We start from the raw sequence: 6171 nt of genomic DNA, 5'->3' as shown, positions 1-6171 counted from the left end.
GGTCCCGGCCCCGCCCCCTGGCACGGAGAACCAGGCCCCGCCCCCGCGCCGCCGAGTTCCAGGTCCGCCCCCCGGGGGGCGGGGCACGCCTGCTCCCGCCTCTGACTGACGGTCAGGGGCCGGCGCCTCTGCCTCTCCCCGCTGCCTGCGTCCTGGCTTTGCCGTCGCTCCGGGAGCCCAAGCGTTCACGCCGTGTGTAGGGTGCCTTTGCGTTGCACAACGAATGTAATTTGCTGTAGTTCTTTTACAGTACTTTTAAGTTAATTAACTCCAGAACTATTTGTTGAGCACCTGTGAGGTGGCAGGGACTGTCTCAGGGACTGAGCACACAGCAGCTTGGAAAAAAAAAAAAAGCAGACAAATCCCCGAAATCATGCCCTTGTGGGGCGTACAAGTGCTTCTCGCGTGACCCTGAAGTTCACTTTTGGGACCTGGCTCCCACTGAGCGCCGAACTCATGAGAGCAGGGCCCACTCTTTGATAGAAGTTAAAAATGTGAGGTACATGCTGTGCTGTGCGGCCGAGGAAACTGTAACCTGGAGCTGTGCGGCGAATGCGCTGAAGGCCTTGGGGCTGGAGAGTGACGGGCCACAGGCACACGGGTGCATAGAGGCGCTGACCGCCAGCCTGCAAAGCCCCGCAAAAGGGGCTTCCTGTTCCCTTTATTCCCCCCTCAACCTGAGCCAAGACTCGCGTGATGCTGTGCTAGGTTCCTGAGATCCAGATAACTCGGGAGAGGTAGAAAAACTCCTGACACGGAGAAGTCCTGAGTTAGAGGTGACACCTGGGAGGAAAAGGAAATGGGATTCACCCTTGTGGGCTGCTGTAGAGAGAAAACTGCTTTATGATTTAATCAAAACGATACCCACATGGCCTCAAATGAAGGCCCAGCTCTGCGGTTTTCTTATTTGAGGCAGGGAATTGATCTGTCACCCAGGCTGGAGTGCAGCGGCACAATCAGGGCTCACTGCAGCCTCAGCCTCCTGGTCTCAACTGGTCCTCCTCCCTCAGCCTCCGAGTAGCTGGGACTACAGGCGTGTGCCACCAAGCCCAGCTAATTTTGTAATTTTTTGGAGAGGAGGTCTCCCTATACTGCCCAGGCTGGGTCCTGCGGTTTTCAGACTTTTTTTGTGGGGGTGCGGGGACTGGCGCCCGAGAGAGGGTAACGGAGGGGGCGGGCAGGGGGAGGGGGACGGACTCCCGCCGCCTCTCGATTTCTCCCATCTTCCCCCGGGGACTGCCGCGACGCCCGCGCAGATGGGGAGATTTTCAAACTATTATTGAGATCTGTAAGTATAGCAGAAGTGGTCCAGAGGTTCCGTGAACTTTTATGAATTGCATTTTTATTTTTAAAATGTTATTTTCTTTAATGAAATATTTCTTAGAACATGTACACACATATAGAATCAAATAATTGTACCAGATTTGTTAGACAAACATCAGAGCCCTGCCCCCATCGTCTTCCCCTCTCTAGAGGCAACGTTTTCACCTCTTATAGCTGTTTCTTCTGGCATTTACTTTCACATCTCCGGCCTTTCTCCAGCTGCAGCCCTCCCCACAGGGCGAGGGGTCCGAGGGGATTTGCCCATGCAAAGTACACTTGCCCAGGAACAGACTATATTCTGAATACCTGGGACCCTGCAATTCCCTGCCCAGCTTCTTCCTTGCGTCTGTCCTCCCCAGGGAGGCCTTGCGTTTCTTCCTGCCCAAATTTTTATTTTTCCTGGAATTAATAATCTTGTTTTTAAAAATCATTTATTTTCTATGTATTTCTCAGAAAATCTACCTCAATCCCCCAGTTGTTTAAATTTCCTCTCAGAATATCTAGATATAGCAGAGAATTCTCTCCATTTCATCTTCTTGGAGACATCACTGCTGGAGACTGCTGACCTTCTCCAATCTGACTGTTCATCCCCTAACCTTGCTGCATATCTGGCAACTTGGCAAATCTTTTCTCCTGGGCATGTTCTTTGCCTCATTCTTTTGTTGTTGTTTTGTTTTGTTTTATTTTGTTTTGTTTTGTTTTGAGACAGAGTCTCGCTCTTGTTGCCCAGGCTGGAGTGAAGTAGCCCACTGAACCTCTGCCTCCCAGGTTCAAGCTATCCTCCTGCTTCAGCCTCCCAAGTAGCTGGGACTACAGGCGTGCACCACCACATCCGGCTAACTTTTGTATTTTTAGTAGAGACAGGGTTTCACCATGCTAGCCACGCTGGACTTGAACTCGTGAGCTCAAGTGATCTGCCTGCCTCGACCTGGCAAAGTGTTGGGATTACAGGCGTGAGTCACTTTGCCTGGCTGCCTCACACTTCTGTGGGATTTTTATTTGCCATATTCTATGTTTTTCTTTTCTTTTTTTTTTTTTGACATGGTCACTTATTTTTATAACAATACATATACCATGTTGTCAGCATGGAATGTAAATTCAGGCTAGACAAGAGAATTTAACAAGTGTAATGGCATTCTGTAGTATAGAAAAGCATGTGTATAATGTCTGTTCAAACCAGCTTGCTTATAAATCATTAATCAATTCCATTATAGTTAATATGTTTAGTTTAACGTTTACAATTCTTATGGAGAAAATAATGTACACATTTAAAAAGTATTCTTCAGTTACCTTTGCATGAGTGCTTGAAATACATGTTTCTGTTTCAAGATGACATTTAAAAATTATTCTTATATTACAGCAGCAAATATAGATATCTACAGTTACAAAAGAACTAAACTAGAATCCATAAGTTATTCTCATGTTTACAGTTATGATTCTTCAATAAATACTATGACTATGCAGCTCTATCGGAAGCTTTCTAGATTTGATTTAAACATATACACATATATACTTTCAGCTGTGGGAGGTTTTACAAGTTATATTCCATGCACCTTTTTGACAGAGTTCTAAAAGAGCCAGCCAGTCCACAAGACAGGCAGAAAAAAGTTAAATTAACTGGGGCAAATAGGACTCATATAACATCCAAAACATGCAAGATTCTAGAGCAAACTGGGAGTACTTCAGGGTTGGTTTGCTATCTTCTTTAGAACTAATTTTATCTTAACAGTTTAAGAAGGTGGACATTTCAACACCATCATTTAGATGACATGTTTCTTTTGTATTAATTTGGCTCTCCTGAATGACCTAGTTAGTAAACTAGTCACTAGTAATTCAGTCACCAGGCAAATCAAGCCTGCAAGAAAGGAGGCCAGTATTCACAATGCCGTGTTATCAGCTGAACCCACTCGAATAGTTTATTTTCAGCATTAATATGTAGCTTCAATAATGAGATGTGGGCGCGGTGGCTCATGCCTGTAATCCCAGCACTTTGGGAGGCCGAGGTGGGTGGATCACCTGAGGTTAGGAGTATGAGACCAACCTGGCCAATGTGGTGAAACCCTGTCTCTACTAAAAAAAAAAATACAGGCCGGGCGCGGTGGCTCAAGCCTGTAATCCCAGCACTTTGGGAGGCCGAGACGGGCGGATCACAAGGTCAGGAGATCGAGACCATCCTGGCTAACACGGCGAAACCCCGTCTCTACTAAAAACACAAAAAAATTAGCCGGGCGAGGTGGCAGCGCCTGTGGTCCCAGCGACTCGGGAGGCTGAGGCAGGAGAATGGCAGGAACCCGGGAGGCGGAGCTTGCAGTGAGCTGAGATCTGGCCACTGCACTCCAGCCTGGGCGACAGAGCGAGACTCCGTCTCAAAAAAAAAAAAAAAAATACAAAAATTAGCTGGGCGTGGTGGCGAGCACCTGTAATCCCAGCTACTCAGGAGGCTGAGGCAGGAGAATCGCTTGAACTCGGGAGGTAGAGGTTGCAGTGAGCGAGATTGTGCCACTGTACTCCAGTCTGGGCAACAGAGCAAGACTCCATCTCAAAAAAAAAAACAAGATGTCTAACTAAAGCAAACTCCTCCAACAAGACCAAGATAGCATCTCTTCTAAGGTGTAGGTTTTGCCCAGAATTCCCGATACATGGAATAATAGCCCATACCAACAGTCATTGCTCCTTCAACAAAGCCTTGGGCTGCCACACACATGTGGATCAGATGATGCAACATTTTAGTATTTCCTCTGCTCTTCAATTTGTATAATCCATATGCAACAATTGCTGCAAAACCTGCCATTCCAGTGGGGATGAATGGTGCCTCTTTAGCTTTTCAAATAAGTTTGGATCCCTGATCTTCATCATATGAAGAAAGGGAAACATTTGTGTCTGTTGACACAGTGATTGCTTGAATAATCTCCCTAGAGCGAGAAAACCCCCTCACGCTTCTGATCCGCACCTGTGCCCGTGTTTTTCTTGATTTGTAATACTCCTGCTTTTTGGAGGAGACCATCATCCAGAAGCTTCCTGAGAAAGGGAAGAGTAAATTATTGTGGAATTTTGCATGTTTGCTGTTGTCATTTTTCAACTGTGACCCTTGGATTTGGTTGTTTGGCTGGGTACTGAATTCCTTCAGAATTATGAAGGCATCGCTACATGGTCTTCTAGCTTCTGACACTTCTGTGCAGAATGAGAAGTCTGAAGCCTTTTAATTCCTTGTCCTTTCTAGGTGACTTCCCCCCTCTCTGAACTTGTTTCCAGTGTTCTGAAATTGCAGTGATATGTCTTGGTGAGTGGCTACTATCTTCCATTGTGCTGGGCACTCAGTGCCCCTCACTTTTGGGGAATAATCTTGAATTATCCTATTGGTGATTTCTTCCTATTTTCTCTATTCTTTCTTTTTGATCTCCTATTACTTGGATGATGGACCTGTTGAACTGGTCTTTCTAATTTCTTATTTTTCTCTCTAGCTTTGCATCTTTTTTACTTCATTTTCTGGGAGATTTCCTCCACTTTATCTTCCTATTCTTCTTCTGAGTTTTTCCATCTTTTAAAGGTTTTAATCACTTTCACTTTATTTTTATTATCTGAATTGTTCTTTTTATAGCATATTTTATTTCAGGGTTATCTTATCTCAGAAGCTGTTACTGATAGTTCTGTCATTTTTGTTTCTCTGCATAATCGCTGCTCCAAATTTCTTTTTCTGTTGTTTTGGTCTCTGTCTTCTATATTAGATTCTTTTCTTGGAGGTCTTAGAAACCTTGGTTGTCTGCTCACACTTAAGGATGGGTCGGTCACCTAAAAGCTGACTGGAAGCATTTGTTCTCTGTTCAGGTGGTAGATGGATGGGCTTGTCAGTCATGAGCTTCTTTTTTTATTTTTATTTTTTTCAGACGGAATCTTGCTCTGTTGCCAGGCTGGAGTGCAATGGCGCGATCTTAGCTCACTGCAACTTCCGCCTCCCCGGTTCAAGCAATTCTCCTGTCTCAGCCTCTCGAGTAGCTGGGATTACAGGCACGTGCCACCATGCCCAGCTAATTTTTGTATTTTTAGTAGAGACAGGGTTTCACCATGTTGGCCAGGATGGTCTCGATCCCCTGACCTGGTGATCTGCCCACCTCAGCCTCCCAAAGTGCTGGGATTACAGGCATGAGCCACCGCGCCCGTTCAGTCATGAGCTTCTTTGCACAGTGATCTGGCTGGGAACTTCTGGTGTCAGCATTCCTAGGTTTTCCTTCTCAGGGTGGTCAGACAGAGGAGACTGCCCATCTCTGGTCTGGCACAACCAATTCCGTTTGCCATATAGTTCTGCCACTGCCTTAGGATCTATCCTTCTCTAGTGTAAGTGAGTAACCTCTCATCCATCTGGTTTCCACTTCTGAAAATATTTTGCTCTTGTCTCTTCTCCCGTTTCCCTGTCCTTATGGATTTATGCCTTTAAAAATCCCTTTGCTACATGGGTTTTCAGTGGACAAATTTGGATGATCATGTTCAATCTACCATTTTTTAACCAGAAACTTTAAGTATATTTTAACTGGTTTTAAAACAGTAGTTTAAAAATATACATATGAATATCAAATTTTTGGGTTCATGAAAATAGGCTTGTTGACATTAAATGACTTTATAATAGAAAGATATCATGAAATTAAGCTTATAATGTAAATGTGTACTAATAAAATATTGCTTTTTTTTGAGACCCAGGCTAAAGTGCAGTGGTGTGGCCTCGGCTCACTTGTAGCCTCTGCCTCCAGGCTCAGGTGATCCTTCCACCTCAGCCTCCTGAGTAGCTGGGTCTACAGGCATGTATTACCACACTGCCTAATTTTTGTATTTTTTGTAGAGATGGGGTTTCACCAT

General features: G+C 45.1%; 1 pseudogene; it reads right to left on the bottom strand.

The window, feature by feature from the left end:
* Nucleotides 1–3928: 3928 nt before the first annotated feature.
* Nucleotides 3929–5847, bottom strand: LOC126930845 (HIG1 domain family member 1A, mitochondrial-like; annotated as a pseudogene).
* Between the last annotated feature and the right edge of the window lie 324 nt (nt 5848–6171).

The sequence above is a fragment of the Macaca thibetana genome, chromosome 11 (assembly GCF_024542745.1).
Source record: "Macaca thibetana thibetana isolate TM-01 chromosome 11, ASM2454274v1, whole genome shotgun sequence".
NCBI classification, from domain to species: Eukaryota; Metazoa; Chordata; class Mammalia; order Primates; family Cercopithecidae; genus Macaca; species Macaca thibetana.
The sequence above is the reverse complement of the archived record's forward strand: the minus strand, read 5'-3'. Positions and strand labels throughout refer to the sequence as shown.